The sequence below is a fragment of the Triturus cristatus genome, chromosome 6 (genome assembly GCF_964204655.1).
Source record: "Triturus cristatus chromosome 6, aTriCri1.1, whole genome shotgun sequence".
NCBI classification, from domain to species: Eukaryota; Metazoa; Chordata; class Amphibia; order Caudata; family Salamandridae; genus Triturus; species Triturus cristatus.
In genome coordinates, this window is record NC_140589.1 from 966,433,502 (window position 1) to 966,456,186 (window position 22,685).

Here is a 22,685-nt window from a genome sequence, read left to right on the forward strand (position 1 = left end):
GTAGAAGAAAAAGTCTGTAAAAATGGCAATTTTGGTGACATTGAGGCTTTAAAAAGTAGTTATTCAACATGAGGCACAATCCAAATGACATGTTGAGTCAATTTATCTACAGTCCAAAAAATCAATTTCTGATTAAAAACGATGACCCGTGACCTGTCGAACTTTCTCCAGATGGTCTGAAATGGTAATTTTTTTATGTTTCATTTTTTGACTGTAAATTACTATTGCATGTGAATTCTCACTTTTGGAACTAAAATAAGTGTGTTTTGAGTCATTTTAATGCCTGAAAATGGTCGAAATAGAAGCTTCTGAGTAGGAGAAAGTCTGTAAAAATGGCAATTTTGGGTCACATTGAGGCTTTAAAAAGTGGTTATTCAACATGACGCACAATCCAAATGACATTTTGAATCAATTTTTCTATAGTCTGAAAAATCGATTTTCTGATGAAAAGCGATTACCCGTGACCTGTCGAACTTTCTCCAGATGGTCAGAAATGGTAATTTTTTTATATTTAATTTTTGGACTGTAAATGACTATTGCATGTGAATTATCACTTTTGGAACTAAAATAGGTGTGTTTAGAGTCATTTGAATGCCTGAAAATGGTCGAAATAGAAGCTTCTGAGTAGGAGAAAAAGTTTGTAAAAATGGCAATTTTGGTGACATTGAGGCTTTAAAAAGTAGTTATTCAACATGAGACACAATCCAAATGACATTTTGAATAAATTTTTCTACAGTCCAAAAAATCAATTTCTGATTAAAAACGATGACCCGTGACCTGTCGAACTTTCTCCAGATGGTCAGAAATGGTAATTTTTTAATGTTTAATTTTTGGACTGTAAATGACTATTGCATGTGAATTATCACTTTGGAACTAAAATAAGTGTGTTTAGAGTCATTTGAATGCCTGAAAATGGTCGAAATAGATGCTTCTGAGTAGGAGAAAAAGTCTGTAAAAATGGCAATTTTGGTGACATTGAGGCTTTAAAAAGTAGTTATTCAACATGAGGCACAATCCAAATGACATGTTGAATACATTTTTCTACAGTCCAAAAAATCAATTTCTGATGAAAAACGATGACCCGTGACCTGTCGAACTTTCTCCAGATAGTCAGAAAAGGTAATTTTCTACTGTTTAATTTGTTGACTGTAAATGACTATTGCATGTGAATTATCACTTTTGGAACTAAAATAAGTGTGTTTAGAGTCATTTTAATGCCTGAAATTGGTCGAAATAGAAGCTACTGAGTGTTAGAAAAAGTCTGTAAAAATGGCAATTTTGGTGACATTGAGGCTTTAAAAAGTAGTTATTCAACATGAGGCACAATCCAAATGACATTTTGAATCAATTTATCTACAGTCCAAAAAATCAATTTCTGATTAAAAACGATGACCCGTGACCTGTCGAACTTTCTCCAGATGGTCTGAAATGGTAATTGTTTTATGTTTAATTTTTTTACTGTAAATTACTATTGCATGTGAATTCTCACTTTTGGAACTAAAATAAGTGTGTTTTGAGTCATTTTAATGCCTGAAAACGGTCGAAATAGAAGCTTCTGAGTAGGAGAAAAAGTCTGTAAAAATGGCAATTTTGGGTCACATTGAGGCTTTAAAAAGTGGTTATTCAACATGACGCACAATCCAAATGACATTTTGAATACATTTTTCTACAGTCCAAAAAATCAATTTCTGATGAAAAACGATGACCTGTGACCTGTCAAACTTTCTCCAGATGGTCAGAAATGGTAATTTTTTTATATTTAATTGTTGGACTGTAAATGACTTTTGCATGTGAATTATCTCTTTTGGAACTAAAATAAGTGTGTTTAGAGTCATTTTAATGCCTGAAATTGGTCGAAATAGAAGCTTCTGAGTAGGAAAAAAAGTCTGTAAAAATGGCAATTTTGGTGACATTGAGGCTTTAAAAAGTAGTTATTCAACATGAGGCACAATCCAAATGACATTTTGAATCAATTTATCTACAGTCCAAAAAATTTATTTCTGATTAAAAACGATGACCAGTGACCTGTCGAACTTTCTCCAGATGGTCAGAAATGGTCATTTTCTACTGTTTAATTTGTTGACTGTAAATGACTATTACATGTGAATGATCACTTTTGGAACTAAAATAAGTGTGTTTAGAGTCATTTTAATGCCTGAAATTGGTTGAAATAGAAGCTACTGAGTAGGAGAAAAAGTCTGTAAAAATGGCAATTTTGGTGACATTGAGGCTTTAAAAAGTAGTTATTCAACATGAGGCACAATCCAAATGACATTTTGAATCAATTTATCTATAGTCTAAAAAACAATTTTCTAGTTAAAAACGATGACCCGTGACCTGTCGAACTTTCTCCAGATGGTCAGAAAAGGTAATTTTTTAATGAATAATTTTTTGAATGTAAATGACTATTGCATGTGAATTATTACTTTTGGAACTAAAATAAGTGTGTTTAGAGTCATTTTAATGCCTGAAATTGGTCGAAATACAAGCTTCTGAGAAGGAGAAAAAGTCTGTAAAAATTGCAATTTTGGTGACATTGAGGCTTTAAAAAGGAGTTATTCAACATGAGGCACAATCCAAATGACATTTTGAATACATTTTTCTACAGTCCAAATAATCAATTTCTGATTAAAAACGATGACCCCTGACCTGTCGAACTTTCTCCAGATGGTCAGAAATGGTAATTTTTTAATGTTGAATTTTTTGACTGTAAATGACTATTGCATGTGAATTATCACTTTTGGAACTAAAATAAGTGTGTTTAGAGTCATTTTAATGCCTTAAAATTGTCGAAATAGAAGCTTCTGAGTAGGAGAAAAAGTCTGTAAAAATGGCAATTTTGGTGACATTGAGGCTTTAAAAAGTAGTTATTCAACATGAGGCACAATCCAAATGACATTTTGAATCAATTTATCTACAGTCCAAAAAATCAATTTCTGATTAAAAACGATGACCCGTGACCTGTCGAACTTTCTCCAGATGGTCTGAAATTGTATTTTTTTACTGTAAATTACTATTGCATGTGAATTCTCACTTTTGGAACTAAAATAAGTGTGTTTTGAGTCATTTTAATGCCTGAAAACGGTCGAAATAGAAGCTTCTGAGTAGGAGAAAAAGTCTGTAAAAATTGCAATTTTGGGTCACATTGAGGCTTTAAAAAGTGGTTATTCAACATGACGCACAATCCAAATGACATTTTGAATCAATTTTTCTATAGTCTGAAAAATCGATTTTCTGATGAAAAGCGATTACCCGTGACCTGTCGAACTTTCTCCAGATGGTCAGAAATGGTAATTTTTTTATATTTAATTTTTGGACTGTAAATGACTATTGCATGTGAATTATCACTTTTGGAACTAAAATAAGTGTGTTTAGAGTCATTTGAATGCCTGAAAATGGTCGAAATAGAAGCTTCTGAGTAGGAGAAAAAGTCTGTAAAAATGGCAATTTTGGTGACATTGAGGCTTTAAAAAGTAGTTATTCAACATGAGGCACAATCCAAATGACATTTTGAATACATTTTTCTACAGTCCAAAAAATCAATTTCTGATGAAAAACGATGACCCGTGACCTGTCAAACTTTCTCCAGATGGTCAGAAATGGTAATTTTTTTATATTTAATTGTTGGACTGTAAATGACTTTTGCATGTGAATTATCTCTTTTGGAACTAAAATAAGTGTGTTTAGAGTCATTTTAATGCCTGAAATTGGTTGAAATAGAAGCTACTGAGTAGGAGAAAAAGTCTGTAAAAATGGCAATTATGGTGACATTGAGGCTTTAAAAAGTAGTTATTCAACATGAGGCACAATCCAAATGACATTTTGAATCAATTTATCTATAGTCTAAAAAACAATTTTCTAATTAAAAACGATGACCCGTGACCTGTCGAACTTTCTCCAGATGGTCAGAAAAGGTAATTTTTTAATGAATAATTTTTTGACTGTAAATGACTATTGCATGTGAATTCTCACTTTTGGAACTAAAATAAATGTGTTTAGAGTCATTTGAATGCCTGAAAATGGTCGAAATACAAGCTTCTGAGTAGGAGAAAAAGTCTGTAAAAATGGCAATTTTAGTGACATTGAGGCTTTAAAAAGTAGTTATTCAACATGAGGCACACTCCAAATGACATTTTGAATACATTTTTCTACAGTCCAAAAAATGTATTTCTGATTAAAAACGATGACCCGTGACCTGTCGAACTTTCTCCAGATGGACAGAAATGGTAACTTTTTTAATGTTTAATTTTTTGACTGTAAATGACTATTGCATGTGAATTCTCACTTTTGGAACTAAAATAAGTGTGTTTAGAGTCATTTTAATGCCTGAAAATGGTCAAAATAGAAGCTTCTGAGTAGGAGAAAAAGTCTGTAAAAATGGCAATTTTGGGTCACATTGAGGCTTTAAAAAGTGGTTATTCAACATGAGGCAAATCGAAATGACATTTTGAATCAATTTTTCTACAGTCCAAAAAATCGATTTTCCGATGAAAATCGATTACCCGTCACCTGTCAAACTTTCTCCAGATGGTCAGAAATGGTAATTTTTTTATATTTAATTGTTGGACAGTAAATGACTTTTGCATGTGAATTATCTCTTTTGGAACTAAAATATGTGTGTTTAGAGTCATTTTAATGCCTGAAATTGGTCGAAATAGAAGCTTCTGAGTAGGAAAAAAAGTCTGTAAAAATGGCAATTTTGGTGACATTGAGGCTTTAAAAAGTAGTTATTCAACATGAGGCACAATCCAAATGACATTTTGAATCAATTTATCTACAGTCCAAAAAATTTATTTCTGATTAAAAACGATGACCCGGGACCTGTCGAACTTTCTCCAGATGGTCAGAAAAGGTAATTTTTTAATGAATAATTTTTTGACTGTAAATGACTATTGCATGTGAATTATTACTTTTGGAACTAAAATAAGTGTGTTTAGAGTCATTTTAATGCCTGAAATTGGTCGAAATACAAGCTTCTGAGAAGGAGAAAAAGTCTGTAAAAATTGCAATTTTGGTGACATTGAGGCTTTAAAAAGTAGTTATTCAACATGAGGCACAATCCAAATGACATTTTGAATACATTTTTCTACAGTCCAAATAATCAATTTCTGATTAAAAACGATGACCCCTGACCTGTCGAACTTTCTCCAGATGGTCAGAAATGGTAATTTTTTAATGTTTAATTTTTTGACTGTAAATGACTATTGCATGTGAATTCTCACTTTTGGAACTAAAATAAGTGTGTTTAGAGTCATTTTAATGACCGAAATTGGTCGAAATACAAGCTTCTGAGAAGGAGAAAAAGTCTGTAAAAAAGGCAATTTTGGGTCACATTGAGGCTTTAAAAAGTGGTTATTCAACATGAGGCATAATCGAAATGACATTTTGAATCAATTTTTCTACAGTCCAAAAAACTCGATTTTCCGATGAAAATCGATTACCCGTGACCAGTCGAGCTTCCTCCAAATGGTCAGAAATGGTAATTTTTTTATATTTAATTTTTGGACTGTAAATGACTATTGCATGTGAATCATCACTTTTGGAGCTAAAATAAGTGTGTTTAGAGTCATTTTAATGCCTGAAAATGGTCGAAATACAAGCTTCTGAGAAGGAGAAAAAGTCTGTAAAAATAGCAATTTTGGGTCACATTGAGGCTTTAAAAAGTGGTTATTCAACATGAGGCATAATCGAAATGACATTTTGAATCAATTTTTCTACAGTCCAAAAAATCAATTTCTGATGAAAAACGATGACCCGTGACCTGTCGAGCTTCCTCCAGATGGTCAGAAATGGTAATTTTTTTATATTTAATTTTTGGACTGTAAATGACTATTGCATGTGAATTATTACTTTTGGAACTAAAATAAGTGTGTTTAGAGTCATTTTAATGCCTGAAATTGGTCGAAATAGAAGCTACTGAGTGTTAGAAAAAGTCTGTAAAAATGCCAATTTTGGTGACATTGAGGCTTTAAAAAGTAGTTATTCAACATGAGGCACAATCCAAATGACATTTTGAATCAATTTATCTACAGTCCAAAAAATCAATTTCTGATTAAAAACGATGACCCGTGACCTGTCGAACTTTCTCCAGATGGTCTGAAATGGTAATTTTTTAATGTTTAATTTTTTGACTGTAAATGACTATTGCATGTGAATTATCACTTTTGGAACTAAAATAAGTGTGTTTAGAGTCATTTTAATGCCTGAAATTGGTCGAAATACAAGCTTCTGAGAAGGAGAAAAAGTCTGTAAAAATGGCAATTTTGGAGACATTGAGGCTTCAAAAAGTAGTTATTCAACATGAGGCACAATCCAAATGGCATTTTGAATAAATTTTTCTACAGTCCAAATAATCAATTTCTGATGAAAAACGATGACTTGTGACCTGTCGAACTTTCTCCAGATAGTCAGAAAAGGTAATTTTCTACTGTTTAATTTGTTGACTGTTAATGACTATTGCATGTGAATTATCACTTTTGGAACTAAAATAAGTGTGTTTAGAGTCATTTTAATGCCTGAAATTGGTCGAAATAGAAGCTACTGAGTTGTAGAAAAAGTCTGTAAAAATGGCAATTTTGGAGACATTGAGGCTTCAAAAAGTAGTTATTCAACATGAGGCACAATCCAAATGGCATTTTGAATAAATTTTTCTACAGTCCAAATAATCAATTTCTGATGAAAAACGATGACTTGTGACCTGTCGAACTTTCTCCAGATAGTCAGAAAAGGTAATTTTCTACTGTTTAATTTGTTGACTGTTAATGACTATTGCATGTGAATTCTCACTTTTGGAACTAAAATAAGTGTGTTTAGAGTCATTTTAATGCCTGAAATTGGTCGAAATACAAGTTTCTGAGAAGGAGAAAAAGTCTGTAAAAATGGCAATTTTGGGTCACATTGAGGCTTTAAAAAGTGGTTATTCAACATGAGGCACAATCCAAATGACATTTTGAATCAATTTTTCTATAGTCCAAAAAATCGATTTTCTGATGAAAAGCGATTACCCGTGACCTGTCGAACTTTCTCCAGATGGTCAGAAAAGGTAAGTTTTTTAATGAATAATTTTTTGACTGTAAATGACTATTGCATGTGAATTATTACTTTTGGAACTAAAATAAGTGTGTTTAGAGTCATTTTAATGCCTGAAATTGGTCGAAATACAAGCTTCTGAGAAGGAGAAAAAGTCTGTAAAAATTGCAATTTTGGTGACATTGAGGCTTTAAAAAGTAGTTATTCAACATGAGGCACAATCCAAATGACATTTTGAATAAATTGGGAAGACATGGCTTGGCAGTTCGGGCTTGACTGTTCCCATGAGGCACAGGGTCAAGACTGATTTGCATATGGCCATGTCTAAACTGGGGTGGTGTAGTGGGCAAAAGAACGATGGATTTAACCCAGATCTCTTGACTGGGGGAGAATGTCTGCATTGTCAGCATTCCGTCCATCAATTGTTTGTTGTAACGCTTTTCGCCCTAAGTGGGATGGGTATTCCCAGACGTGGGACCCGTGCTCACTACGCCACTGGAGTCAAGCTATCCTGGCTGATGACGGCTGATAGCCAGAAACCGGTCCTAGGATGCTTGATTCCGGTCCAGGGAAGACATGGCTTGGCAGTTCGGGCTTGACTGTTCCCATGAGGCACAGGGTCAAGACTGATTTGCATATGGCCAAACTGGGGTGGTGTAGTGGGCAAAAGAACGATGGATTTAACCCAGATCTCTTGACTGGGGGAGAATGTCTGCATTGTCAGCATTCCGTCCATCAATTGTTTGTTGTAACGCTTTTCGCCCTAAGTGGGATGGGTATTCCCAGACGTGGGACCCGTGCTCACTACGCCACTGGAGTCAAGCTATCCTGGCTGATGACGGCTGATAGCCAGAAACCGGTCCTAGGATGCTTGATTCCGGTCCAGGGAAGACATGGCTTGGCAGTTCGGGCTTGACTGTTCCCATGAGGCACAGGGTCAAGACTGATTTGCATATGGCCAAACTGGGGTGGTGTAGTGGGCAAAAGAACGATGGATTTAACCCAGATCTCTTGACTGGGGGAGAATGTCTGCATTGTCAGCATTCCGTCCATCAATTGTTTGTTGTAACGCTTTTCGCCCTAAGTGGGATGGGTATTCCCAGACGTGGGACCCGTGCTCACTACGCCACTGGAGTCAAGCTATCCTGGCTGATGACGGCTGATAGCCAGAAACCGGTCCTAGGATGCTTGATTCTGGTCCAGGGAAGACATGGCTTGGCAGTTCGGGCTTGACTGTTCCCATGAGGCACAGGGTCAAGACTGATTTGCATATGGCCATGTCTAAACTGGGGTGGTGTAGTGGGCAAAAGAACGATGGATTTAACCCAGATCTCTTGACTGGGGGAGAATGTCTGCATTGTCAGCATTCCGTCCATCAATTGTTTGTTGTAACGCTTTTCGCCCTAAGTGGGATGGGTATTCCCAGACGTGGGACCCGTGCTCACTACGCCACTGGAGTCAAGCTATCCTGGCTGATGACGGCTGATAGCCAGAAACCGGTCCTAGGATGCTTGATTCCGGTCCAGGGAAGACATGGCTTGGCAGTTCGGGCTTGACTGTTCCCATGAGGCACAGGGTCAAGACTGATTTGCATATGGCCATGTCTAAACTGGGGTGGTGTAGTGGGCAAAAGAACGATGGATTTAACCCAGATCTCTTGACTGGGGGAGAATGTCTGCATTGTCAGCATTCCGTCCATCAATTGTTTGTTGTAACGCTTTTCGCCCTAAGTGGGATGGGTATTCCCAGACGTGGGACCCGTGCTCACTACGCCACTGGAGTCGAGCTATCCTGGCTGATGACGGCTGATAGCCAGAAACCGGTCCTAGGATGCTTGATTCCGGTCCAGGGAAGACATGGCTTGGCAGTTCGGGCTTGACTGTTCCCATGAGGCACAGGGTCAAGACTGATTTGCATATGGCCATGTCTAAACTGGGGTGGTGTAGTGGGCAAAAGAACGATGGATTTAACCCAGATCTCTTGACTGGGGGAGAATGTCTGCATTGTCAGCATTCCGTCCATCAATTGTTTGTTGTAACGCTTTTCGCCCTAAGTGGGATGGGTATTCCCAGACGTGGGACCCGTGCTCACTACGCCACTGGAGTCAAGCTATCCTGGCTGATGACGGCTGATAGCCAGAAACCGGTCCTAGGATGCTTGATTCCGGTCCAGGGAAGACATGGCTTGGCAGTTCGGGCTTGACTGTTCCCATGAGGCACAGGGTCAAGACTGATTTGCATATGGCCATGTCTAAACTGGGGTGGTGTAGTGGGCAAAAGAACGATGGATTTAACCCAGATCTCTTGACTGGGGGAGAATGTCTGCATTGTCAGCATTCCGTCCATCAATTGTTTGTTGTAACGCTTTTCGCCCTAAGTGGGATGGGTATTCCCAGACGTGGGACCCGTGCTCACTACGCCACTGGAGTCAAGCTATCCTGGCTGATGACGGCTGATAGCCAGAAACCGGTCCTAGGATGCTTGATTCCGGTCCAGGGAAGACATGGCTTGGCAGTTCGGGCTTGACTGTTCCCATGAGGCACAGGGTCAAGACTGATTTGCATATGGCCATGTCTAAACTGGGGTGGTGTAGTGGGCAAAAGAACGATGGATTTAACCCAGATCTCTTGACTGGGGGAGAATGTCTGCATTGTCAGCATTCCGTCCATCAATTGTTTGTTGTAACGCTTTTCGCCCTAAGTGGGATGGGTATTCCCAGACGTGGGATCCGTGCTCACTACGCCACTGGAGTCAAGCTATCCTGGCTGATGACGGCTGATAGCCAGAAACCGGTCCTAGGATGCTTGATTCCGGTCCAGGGAAGACATGGCTTGGCAGTTCGGGCTTGACTGTTCCCATGAGGCACAGGGTCAAGACTGATTTGCATATGGCCATGTCTAAACTGGGGTGGTGTAGTGGGCAAAAGAACGATGGATTTAACCCAGATCTCTTGACTGGGGGAGAATGTCTGCATTGTCAGCATTCCGTCCATCAATTGTTTGTTGTAACGCTTTTCGCCCTAAGTGGGATGGGTATTCCCAGACGTGGGACCCGTGCTCACTACGCCACTGGAGTCAAGCTATCCTGGCTGATGACGGCTGATAGCCAGAAACCGGTCCTAGGATGCTTGATTCCGGTCCAGGGAAGACATGGCTTGGCAGTTCGGGCTTGACTGTTCCCATGAGGCACAGGGTCAAGACTGATTTGCATATGGCCATGTCTAAACTGGGGTGGTGTAGTGGGCAAAACAACGATGGATTTAACCCAGATCTCTTGACTGGGGGAGAATGTCTGCATTGTCAGCATTCCGTCCATCAATTGTTTGTTGTAACGCTAGAGTCATTTTAATGCCTGAAATTGGTCGAAATACAAGTTTCTGAGAAGGAGAAAAAGTCTGTAAAAATGGCAATTTTGGGTCACATTGAGGCTTTAAAAAGTGGTTATTCAACATGAGGCACAATCCAAATGACATTTTGAATCAATTTTTCTATAGTCCAAAAAATCGATTTTCTGATGAAAAGCGATTACCCGTGACCTGTCGAACTTTCTCCAGATGGTCAGAAAAGGTAAGTTTTTTAATGAATAATTTTTTGACTGTAAATGACCATTGCATGTGAATTATTACTTTTGGAACTAAAATAAGTGTGTCTAGAGTCATTTTAATGCCTTAAAATTGTCGAAATAGAAGCTTTTGAGTAGGAGAAAAAGTCTGTAAAAATGGCAATTTTGGTGACAATGAGGCTTTAAAAAGTAGTTATTCAACCTGAGGCACAATCCAAATGACATTTTGAATACATTTTTCTGCAGTCCAAAAAATCAATTTCTGATGAAAAACGATAACCCGTGACCTGTCGAACTTTCTCCAAATGATCAGAAAAGGTAGTTATTTAATGATTAATTTTTTTACTGTAAATGACTATTGCATGTGAACTATTAATTTTGGAACTAAAATAAGTGTGTTTAGAATCATTTTAATGCCTGAAATTGGTCGAAATACAAGCTTCTGAGAAGGAGAAAAAGTCTGTAAAAATGGCAATTTTGGTGACATTGAGGCTTTAAAAAGAAGTTATTCAACATGAGGCATAATCCAAATGACATTTTGAATCAATTTTCCTACAGTCCCAAAAATCTATTTTCTGATGAAAAGCAATTACCCGTGACCTGTCAAACTTTCTCCAGATGGTCAGAAAAGGTAATTTTTTTATATTTAATTTTTGGACTCTAAATGACTATTGCATGTGAATTAGCACTTTTGGAACTAAAATAAGTGTGTTTAGAGTCATTTTAATGTCTGAAAATGGTCGAAATAGAAGCTTCTGAGTAGGAGAAAAGGTCTGTAAAAATGGCAATTTTGGTGACATTGAGGCTTCAAAAAGTAGTTATTCAACATGAGGCACAATCCAAATGACATTTTGAATACATTTTTCTACAGTCCAAAAAATCAATTTCTGATGAAAAACGATGACTTGTGACCTGTCGAACTTTCTCCAGATAGTCAGAAAAGGTAATTTTCTACTGTTTAATTTGTTGACTGTAAATGACTACTGCATGTGAATTATCACTTTTGGAACTAAAATAAGTGTGTTTAGAGTCATTTTAATGCCTGAAATTGGTCGAAATAGAAGCTACTGAGTAGGAGAAAAAGTCTGTAAAAATGGCAATTTTGGTGACATTGAGGCTTTAAAAAGTCGTTATTCAACATGAGGCACAATCCAAATGACATTTTGAATCAATTTATCTATAGTCCGAAAAAACAATTTTCTAATTAAAAACGATGACTTGTGACCTGTCGAACTTTCTCCAAATGGTCAGAAAAGGTAGTTTTTTAATGATTAATTTTTTGACTGTAAATGACTATTGCATGTGAATGATTACTTTTGGAACTAAAATAAGCGTTTTTAGAATCATTTTAATGCCTGAAATTGGTCGAAATACAAGCTTCTGAGAAGGAGAAAAAGTCTGTAAAAATGGCAATTTTGGTGACATTGAGGCTTTAAAAAGAAGTTATTCAACATGAGGCATAATCCAAATGACATTTCGAATCAATTTTTCTACAGTCCCAAAAATCTATTTTCTGATGAAAAGCAATTACCCGTGACCTGTCTAACTTTCTCCAGATAGTCAGAAAAGGTAATTTTCTACTGTTTAATTTGTTGACTGTAAATGACTATTGCATGTGAATTATCACTTTTGGAACTAAAATAAGTGTGTTTAGAGTCATTTTAATGCCTGAAATTGGTCGAAATAGAAGCTACTGAGTGTTAGAAAAAGTCTGTAAAAATGCCAATTTTAGTGACATTGAGGCTTTAAAAAGTAGTTATTCAACATGAGGCACAATCCAAATGACATTTTGAATCAATTTATCTACAGTCCAAAAAATCAATTTCTGATTAAAAACGATGACCCGTGACCTGTCGAACTTTCTCCAGATGGTCAGAAATGGTAATTTTTTAATGTTTAATTTTTTGACTGTAAATGACTATTGCATGTGAATTATCACTTTTGGAACTAAAATAAGTGTGTTTAGAGTCATTTTAATGCCTGAAATTGGTCGAAATTCAAGCTTCTGAGAAGGAGAAAAAGTCTGTAAAAATGGCAATTTTGGAGACATTGAGGCTTCAAAAGTAGTTATTCAACATGAGGCACAATCCAAATGGCATTTTGAATACATTTTTCTACAGTCCAAATAATCAATTTCTGATGAAAAACGATGACCCGTGACCTGTCGAACTTTCTCCAGATAGTCAGAAAAGGTAATTTTCTACTGTTTAATTTGTTGACTGTACATGTAAATGACTATTGCATGTGAATTATCACTTTTGGAACTAAAATAAGTGTGTTTAGAGTCATTTTAATGCCTGAAATTGGTCGAAATAGAAGCTACTGAGTAGGAGAAAAAGTCTGTAAAAATGGCAATTTTGGTGACATTGAGGCTTTAAAAAGTAGTTATTCAACATGAGGCACAATCCAAATGACATGTTGAATCAATTTATCTACAGTCCAAAAAATCAATTTCTGATTAAAAACGATGACCCGTGACCTGTCGAACTTTCTCCAGATGGTCTGAAATGGTAATTTTTTTATGTTTCATTTTTTGACTGTAAATTACTATTGCATGTGAATTCTCACTTTTGGAACTAAAATAAGTGTGTTTAGAGTCATTTTAATGCCTGAAATTGGTCGAAATACAAGTTTCTGAGAAGGAGAAAAAGTCTGCAAAAATGGCAATTTTGGGTCACATTGAGGCTTTAAAAAGTGGTTATTCAACATGATGCACAATCCAAATGACATTTTGAATAAATTTTTCTATAGTCCAAAAAATCGATTTTCTGATGAAAAGCGATTACCCGTGACCTGACGAACTTTCTCCAGATGGTCAGAAATGGTAATTTTTTTATATTTAATTTTTGGACTGTAAATGACTATTGCATGTGAATTATCACTTTTGGAACTAAAATAAGGTGCCGATCACGATCCTGTAAAAACCGGGTACGAACCGTCGGACGGAGCATATTCTCCGTCCGACGCGTACCCGGTCGTCAAAATATACAAACATGGAATTACGATTCGCACGGGAACACGATTCCCGTACGAATCGTAAAAAACCCCGACCGAACAAAATAAACCTACAAATGCGATATGGGAAAGCGCCGACCTGACGTCGGGACGCTCGCAGCCTCCCATTCACGAACCAGGAATTACGATTCGCACCGACGTCATCCCGCACGGTGAATATTTTCCGGCAGCCAAAAACTGCCGGGAAATCAGGACGACGCGAACAAGGACCACCAGTACGCGACGGACAGACAGGATGACGCGAACAAGGAGGACCAGTACGCGACGGACACACAGGACGACGCGAACAAGGAGGACCAGTACGTGACGGACACACAGGACGATGCGAACAAGGAGGACCAGTACGCGACGGACACACAGGACGACGCGAACAAGGAGGACCCATACGCGATGGACAGACATGGACCCGAGCCTACGTGTCATCCCGGCCCTCATAGCACTCGACCTCCTCTACAGGTTCCGACGCAGACACCGCAGAAGGTCAGAACAACTAAGGGAGGGGGGAAAGTGGGGTGGGGTGGGGGTGGCAGGACCAGGGCAGGCCACAAACCCCCCACCAAAGTCACACAGCACACATGCCCTGGACATACCTGACTCCCAGGCCCTGATCACTACGAGGGGATGGGGGCGTGTCCAGCTAAGCCAGCGACCGCCACAACGGAAGTCCGTCACGACGCGAACCGGCAACACAACCAGACATGTACGTCCCGTACCCACGCCTGAAGAGCGTGGGTACGAGTCGTACCACGCCCACACCCACGTCACCCCAACAATGGCGGGACGGCTCGTACCCACGTGGCTAAGGCCTGGGTACGGGCCGCATAAGCATCACATAGCGTGGGGACGGATATGTACGGACCCTACCCCCACCCGCGTACGTATGGAGCGTACCCCCACCCCAACAGTGTAAGTACGACCCCTACCCTCAGCCGCGTACGTATGGAGCATACCCCCACCCCAACAGTGTAAGTACGACCCGTACCCACACCTCGAATGCATGGAGCGTACCCCCACCCCAACAGTGTAAGTACGACCCGTACCCACACCCGCGTACGTATGGAGCGTACCCCCACCCCAACAGTGTAAGTACGACCCGTACCCTCAGCCGCGTACGTATGGAGCGTACCCCCACCCCAACAGTGTAAGTACGACACGTACCCACACCCGCGGACGTATGGAGCGTACCCCCACCCCAACAGTATAAGTACGACCCCTACCCCCACCCGCATACGTATGGAGCGTACCCCCACCCCAACAGTGTAAGTACGACCCGTACCCCCACCCACGTATGTATGGAGTGTACCCCCACCCCAACAGTGTAAGTACGACCCCTACCCTCAGCCTCGTACGTATGGAGTGTACCCCCACCCCAACAGTGTAAGTACGACCCGTACCCACACCCGCGTATGTATGGAGCATACCCCCACCCCAACAGTGTAAGTACGACACGTACCCTCACCTCCAATGCATGGAGCGTACCCCCACCCCAACAGTGTAAGTACGACCCCTACCTTCAGCCTCGTACGTATGGAGCGTACCCCCACCCCAACAGTGTAAGTACGACCCGTACCCTCACCTCGAATGCATGGAGCGTACCCCCACCCCAACAGTGTAAGTACGACACGTACCCCCACCTCGAATGCATGGAGCGTACCCCCACCCCAACAGTGTAAGTACGACCCCTACCCTCAGCCTCGTACGTATGGAGCGTACCCCCACCCCAACAGTGTAAGTACGACCCGTACCCTCACCTCGAATGCATGGAGCGTACCCCCACCCCAACAGTGTAAGTACGACACGTACCCCCACCTCGAATGCATGGAGCGTACCCACATCCGTGCATGTCATGAGCGTACATATTGTGCAATTGGAGGGGTGTGTGCAGAGTCCTCCCAGCAGTGCCCAGAGACAGGAGGGGTGGGTGCAGAGTCCTCCCGGCAGTGCCCAGACACAGGAGGGGTGTGTGCAGAGTCCTCCCAGCAGTGCCCAGAGACAGGAGGGGTGGGTGCAGAGTCCTCCCAGCAGTGCCCTGAGACAGGAGGGGTGGGGCAGAGTCCTCCCAGCAGTGCCCAGAGACAGGAGGGGTGTGTGCCTATCACTCCCAGCAGTGCCCAGACATAGGAGTGGTGTGTGCAGTGTCCTCCCAGCAGTGCCCAGACATAGGAGGGGTGTGTGCAGTGTCCTCCCAGCAGTGCCCAGAGACAGGAGGGGTGTGTGCAGAGTCCTCCCAGCAGTGCCCAGACACAGGAGGGGTGGGTTCAGAGTCCTCCCAGCAGTGCCCAGAGACAGGAGGGGTGTGTGCAGAGTCCTCCCAGCAGTGCCCAGACACAGGAGGGGTGGGTGCCTAACACTCCCAGCAGTGCCCAGACACAGAAGGGGTGGGTGCCTAACACTCCCAGCAGTGCCCAGACATGAGAGGGGTGTGTGCAGAGTCCACCTAGCAGTGCCCAGAGACAGGAGGGGTGTGTGCAGAGTCCTCCCAGCAGTGCCCAGACACAGGAGGGGTGGGTTCAGAGTCCTCCCAGCAGTGCCCAGAGACAGGAGGGGTGTGTGCAGAGTCCTCCCAGCAGTGCCCAGACACAGGAGGGGTGTGTGCAGAGTCCTCCCAGCAGTGCCCAGACACAGGAGGGGTGTGTGCAGAGTCCTCCCAGCAGTGCCAGACGCAGGAGGGGTGGGTGCAGAGTCCTCCCAGCAGTGCCCAGAGACAGGAGGGGTGTGTGCAGAGTCCTCCCAGCAGTGCCCAGACACAGGAGGGGTGTGTGCAGAGTCCTCCCAGCAGTGCCCAGACACAGGAGGGGTGTGTGCAGAGTCCTCCCAGCAGTGCCAGACGCAGGAGGGGTGGGTGCAGAGTCCTCCCAGCAGTGCCCAGAGACAGGAGGGGTGTGTGCAGAGTCCTCCCAGCAGTGCCCAGACACAGGAGGGGTGGGTGCCTAACACTCCCAGCAGTGCCCAGACACAGGAGGGGTGGGTGCCTAACACTCCCAGCAGTGCCCAGACATGAGAGGGGTGTGTGCAGAGTCCACCTAGCAGTGCCCAGAGACAGGAGGGGTGTGTGCAGAGTCCTCCCAGCAGTGCCCAGAGACAGGAGGGGTGTGTGCAGAGTCCTCCCAGCAGTGCCCAGACACAGGAGGGGTGTGTGCAGAGTCCTCCCAGCAGTGCCCAGACACAGGAGGGGTGTGTGCAGAGTCTCCCAGCAGTGCCAGACGCAGGAGGGGTGGGTGCAGAGTCCTCCCAGCAGTGCCCAGAGACAGGAGGGGTGTGTGCAGAGTCCTCCCAGCAGTGCCCAGACACAGGAGGGGTGTGTGCAGAGTCCTCCCAGCAGTGCCCAGACACAGGAGGGGTGTGTGCAGAGTCCTCCCAGCAGTGCCAGACGCAGGAGGGGTGGGTGCAGAGTCCTCCCAGCAGTGCCCAGAGACAGGAGGGGTGTGTGCAGAGTCCTCCCAGCAGTGCCCAGACACAGGAGGGGTGGGTGCCTAACACTCCCAGCAGTGCCCAGACACAGGAGGGGTGGGTGCCTAACACTCCCAGCAGTGCCCAGACATGAGAGGGGTGTGTGCAGAGTCCACCTAGCAGTGCCCAGAGACAGGAGGGGTGTGTGCAGAGTCCTCCCAGCAGTGCCCAGACACAGGAGGGGTGGGTGCCTAACACTCCCAGCAGTGCCCAGACACAGGAGGGGTGGGTGCCTAACACTCCCAGCAGTGCCCAGACATGAGAGGGGTGTGTGCAGAGTCCACCTAGCAGTGCCCAGAGACAGGAGGGGTGTGTGCAGAGTCCTCCCAGCAGTGCCCAGACACAGGAGGGGTGGGTGCAGAGTTCTCCCAGCAGTGCCCAGACACAGGAGGGGTGGGTTCAGAGTCCTCCCAGCAGTGCCCTGAGACAGGAGGGGTGTGTGCAGAGTCCTCCCAGCAGTGCCCAGACACAGGAGGGGTGGGGGCCTATCACTCCCAGCAGTGCCCTGAGACAGGAGTGGTGGGGGCCTATCACTCCCAGCAGTGCCCATGGAACGCAAAGGGTGGAGTAGTCACATATACCATGCCCACAAATGTCAGTCAGGTGCACAAAGACCCTGCAGTACATGTACCACATGTGTGCGAGGCTGGAAGTATACACATGCATAGGGCCAAAAACAAAACATTTACATGTGAAGTCATGTCAATAGTCCACATACACAAGTACAATGACTACCAAGGATGCCACGAATGATGCAGGTGGAGAATGGCTCAGCATGCATGTGCAAAGGTGAAGGACTAGGTCACACACCCAGCTAATGTACACACAGCTCTGCACTAAATATTGGGAACACCCTGCAGGGAAGAAGTCAGGGTACACAGAGAAAGGAATACACCTTTGGACAATTTCACCATGCAGCAACTGCTTACATGAACACAGAAACCTAGCTACCACCGTGTGATGGCACACAGATCCCAGGGTTCCCCCTATGAGCAGCACACTACTACATTTCCCACACACCCAACACATGACCAACACCCACAACCATGTAGCAGCCCCACCAACAGCAATGCCAGCAATGCAGGAGTGTTCCAAGGCCAAAACATTAATAGCTTTATTCAGCATGAGCAAAAAACGAGTATGACGTAAGTCCAATATTAACGAAGGCCATAGGGCAGTCCAGGAGTCCCAGCTGGATGGGGGACACAGTGGGATGCGTGTCCCCTAGCTTGCCTGCACAGTTACAAGTTGTCGTCTTCCACAGGGGTGAGGGCATCATGTGGGGGGGAAGGAACAGGCACCACAGGGACAGGAGGGCAAAGGGCAGGCGAATTGGGTGCAGGGATGGAGGACTCCACCACAGGGGGTGGGGCAGGGCCAAAGGTGGATTCTAGGATCTGGCTGCACACCTTGGCAAAGTCCTCCAGGGACTCCCCTGCACCCGAAGGAACCACAGGCCCCAAGGAGGGGGGGGGTCAGAGGGATGAGTCGCAGCGCCACTGGGGGTGGTTGTGGACAGGGGGGGGGGACTCAAGCACCCTGACCGGGGACTTCCTTGACCGCTTGCGGGGTGGTGTCAATGTGGGGCTCAGGGACAGAGCGGCCATGAAGGAGTCTTTGGGGGAGATGTGGCCAGGAGAGCTGAGGGGAGGGGATTTGGAGGGAGTGGATTGGGTGGAATGCGGACTCCCACTCTGGCTGCGTGTCACACGTTTGCCCCCCGACCCAGTGGGTGTGCCTACTGCACCCTGTGTGTGCGTGTCAGGAGGTGTGCGGCGCACCTTCCCTGCTGGTGTGGTGCCTGTGTCTGTTGTGGTGGGTGCATGCTTACGTCTGTGTGTATGTGGGACAGGCATGGGAGTGGGGAGTGTGGAAGGAGCAGGGGTAGGGGGTGGGACGTAGCGCTGCAGGGGACCCACTGCTGCAGTCAGTGTGGAGTCTCTGGACCTCAGCAAGTTGCGTTGGTCAGCCTGCGATGAATGAATGCCCTCCAAGTATGCCTCCATGTTGTTGAGGACCTGGCTGTGGCCATGGAGGACATTAAGGATCGCAGTCTGACCAATCTGGAACTGCCGCTGGATGTCCACAGACTCAGCATTGGCGGCAGCAGTGGAGACAGGGGCAGGGGGTGCGGTGCCTGGCAGGAAGGAGACATGTGGTGACCGGGCACGCTGGGAAGGGACACGAGCACGTGGGAGGCGGCTGATGCCAATGGACGGGGCGGTGCCAGATGTAGGGCTGCTGTCAGTTGGTGGTGCAGCCACCGCCCACTCGGAGTGATCCTCCTCGGACCCGTCGGCTTCATACTCTGTTGTGCCAGTCAACAGGTCCCCGGGTTCACTCTCCACCGCCTCAGTCCCACTCGAAGTGCCAGCCCCGATGTCACCGCAGGCACTGGTGCTCCGTCCTTCCGCGCCGTCTGTGTCCATGTCTCCCTCCGTGTCCCCCGACGATGCTGTGGGCAGGGTGAAGAGACAGAAAGTAATCATACACCTGTATACATATGTCACATGGGTCAAATCTACGTAGGTTACAGTGCATAGCCTGAAACAAAGGAAGAGTTACATCTACAAAACAAGGTACATATGTAGGGCATGCAAGACACAGTTTTTCGACCCACCATGCCATGGGAAAACTATGGAGAGCATGACACACTAGCAAATGAGATGATATGGAATTTTCACTGAGGAGCAAGGCCCTGGGGACAATCCAGCACTGCATCTGCACCACCCAGCGTGGCAGCAAATAGGGATGAGCAGGGACCATAGGCAGGAACCACAGGCACATGCAGCATAGGTAATACTGATAACATGCCCACCCTGACTGGCACACTGCACCTTCAGTGTATGTCCAGGCAAACATCACACACTGGCCAGTCCTAGCAAGGAGATATCAGGTCTTGACATGTCGGACATGCCCGCACCACCCACCCCCTACATGAGACAAATCTATGGAGACACAGGAAGCACGTACATCTCTTAGTCTGGGTGAAATACACATGGGATGCAAAACTTCTATATTGCACACAAACTACCCAAGGTGCAGCTGTGCAAATTATCATGTACAAATGGGCAGCATCAGATGATTGCAACAAGACACAAAGGCAATGGCCACCGTGAGTATGTAATAGGAAAATCAGGTCAGGCTGTACAGTGGACACTTGTAATACATCGCACGTCAATATACATGTTGCCAGGGGACAATGGCACAGAGCACAACCTATGCTGTAGTCACAGAGATTGTCGACATATTCGGATTACACACATGATACCTAGGAAAATATGCCCCTGGGGACAGTAGTGGCCACACAACTCCATGCTCCTGAATGGGAATGACTGCAACACCCCTGCACTATGCGTAACGCACTATCATGCACATTATGTCACAGGCCACCACATAGGACATGCGTGCTGGAAGGCCTCACACTTGAGAGACTAACTCCCATGTCTGGAGTCAGCATTAGTGCCAACTGACATGGAACCCACAAGTTCAGAACTGGACAGGGCACAGGCAAGGTCCCAAATCCTGTTACACACCACCCCCACACATGATGCTGCAGGCATTGTACACTTGTAGAAGGTGTCAGGCTACATGACCTTGTGATGGAGCGACTACACACAGACCAGGGAACACATTGCAAGGAGGGGAAGGGAGGCAGGAGAGCACTGCAATACTGTGGGGAATAGGATCTGCACAGCACCATAAACCATGGAAGTGTATCCATGGAACAGTGCACTTACAAATGCTGGTGAAACACAACAAACACACACATGTACCTACCCCCTTCCGGCTGCTGCATCTCCTGTAGGCGCCTGTCCAAGTCAGGAAAGACCACCGCCAGCACACGTTTCTGGATGTGGGAGAGACGGCGGCGTCCGCGGTTCTTGTGGCTCTCAGGTGAGTCCCCCAGCAGGACCCGTGCGATCCTCCGCGTCCAGCACCGGATATCCTGCCAGCGTTTCCTCACCGGGGACATGCGCCGCCTCCGACCTTCCGCACTCCTCACGGCGCTGACGGCGTCCAGCCATATCTGCTCCTTGGCAGAGGCGTCTACCTGTGAGGATGGACAAGTGACACTACATCAATACACCTGGCACATGTCACAGGGACACAGATTAGAACACATTCACTGTTTACAACAAGGCCTAGTATGCATCCAACGCATTGCACCTTTGTCATAGGGACATGATCCTCTGGGGAAGGGCAAAAGCAGTACGTGCCATTGAAAGGACACAGGTGGAATGAGGGCAACGACACAATCAAAGATCCAGGCTCACACTGTGCATCACACCCACCCCTCCTGTCTCAGGGCACTGCTGGGAGGACTCTGCCCCCACCCCTCCTGTCTCAGGGCACTGCTGGGAGGACTCTGCCCCCACCCCTCCTGTCTCAGGGCACTGCTGGGAGGACTCTGCCCCCACCCCTCCTGTCTCAGGGCACTGCTGGGAGACATCAGGCATTCCCCCCCCTTGGGACCCCCCCTACAGTACATGGCATGTGTGTCACACCTGGACACAATGGCAGAAATCACAGTCACAAAAAAGGGACACAGTCTGTGGCAGTGGACACTGCACTCACCTGATAACCTGGTCAACCATACAGCATGGGGTACCGTGGGAGGATCACATCCACCAAAGTCATGTTCTCCTCCAGGGTGAATGGCTGTGACCTCTCCACAGCCCTTGACATGGTTCCAGGGAATCAGTAGAAGCAGCTGGGTCGTGGAATACAGAGATGTGCAGGCAAGTGCTCCCTCATGGGACCTGGCTGCCTTATATCTGCCTTGCTGGCCCATCTCATGCACAGGAGTACAGAGTGATTGGTCACTCACATTTGCATCCTATGTTTCCTCCAATCCCTTCAAACCTAGCAGTCTGTGGGTTCTCAATCTGTTTCATTCTCCTGCATGTCAGCCCCACCAACACATTGCAACAAAGTAGAAGAATTCTAACTGACTTCTGCTGTGCACCTTCCAGAACAATGTCAAAATTTGAACTTGGTCTCCATGACAACCAGCATGCATGTAGGCCTTAATACCCACCATGCCATGGGAAAACTATGGAGAGCATGACACACTAGCAAATGAGATGATATGGAATTTTCACTGAGGAGCAAGGCCCTGGGGACAATCCAGCACTGCATCTGCACCACCCAGCGTGGCAGCAAATAGGGATGAGCAGGGACCATAGGCAGGAACCACAGGCACATGCAGCATAGGTAATACTGATAACATGCCCACCCTGACTGGCACACTGCACCTTCAGTGTATGTCCAGGCAAACATCACACACTGGCCAGTCCTAGCAAGGAGATATCAGGTCTTGACATGTCGGACATGCCCGCACCACCCACCCCCTACATGAGACAAATCTATGGAGACACAGGAAGCACGTACATCTCTTAGTCTGGGTGAAATACACATGGGATGCAAAACTTCTATATTGCACACAAACTACCCAAGGTGCAGCTGTGCAAATTATCATGTACAAATGGGCAGCATCAGATGATTGCAACAAGACACAAAGGCAATGGCCACCGTGAGTATGTAATAGGAAAATCAGGTCAGGCTGTACAGTGGACACTTGTAATACATCGCACGTCAATATACATGTTGCCAGGGGACAATGGCACA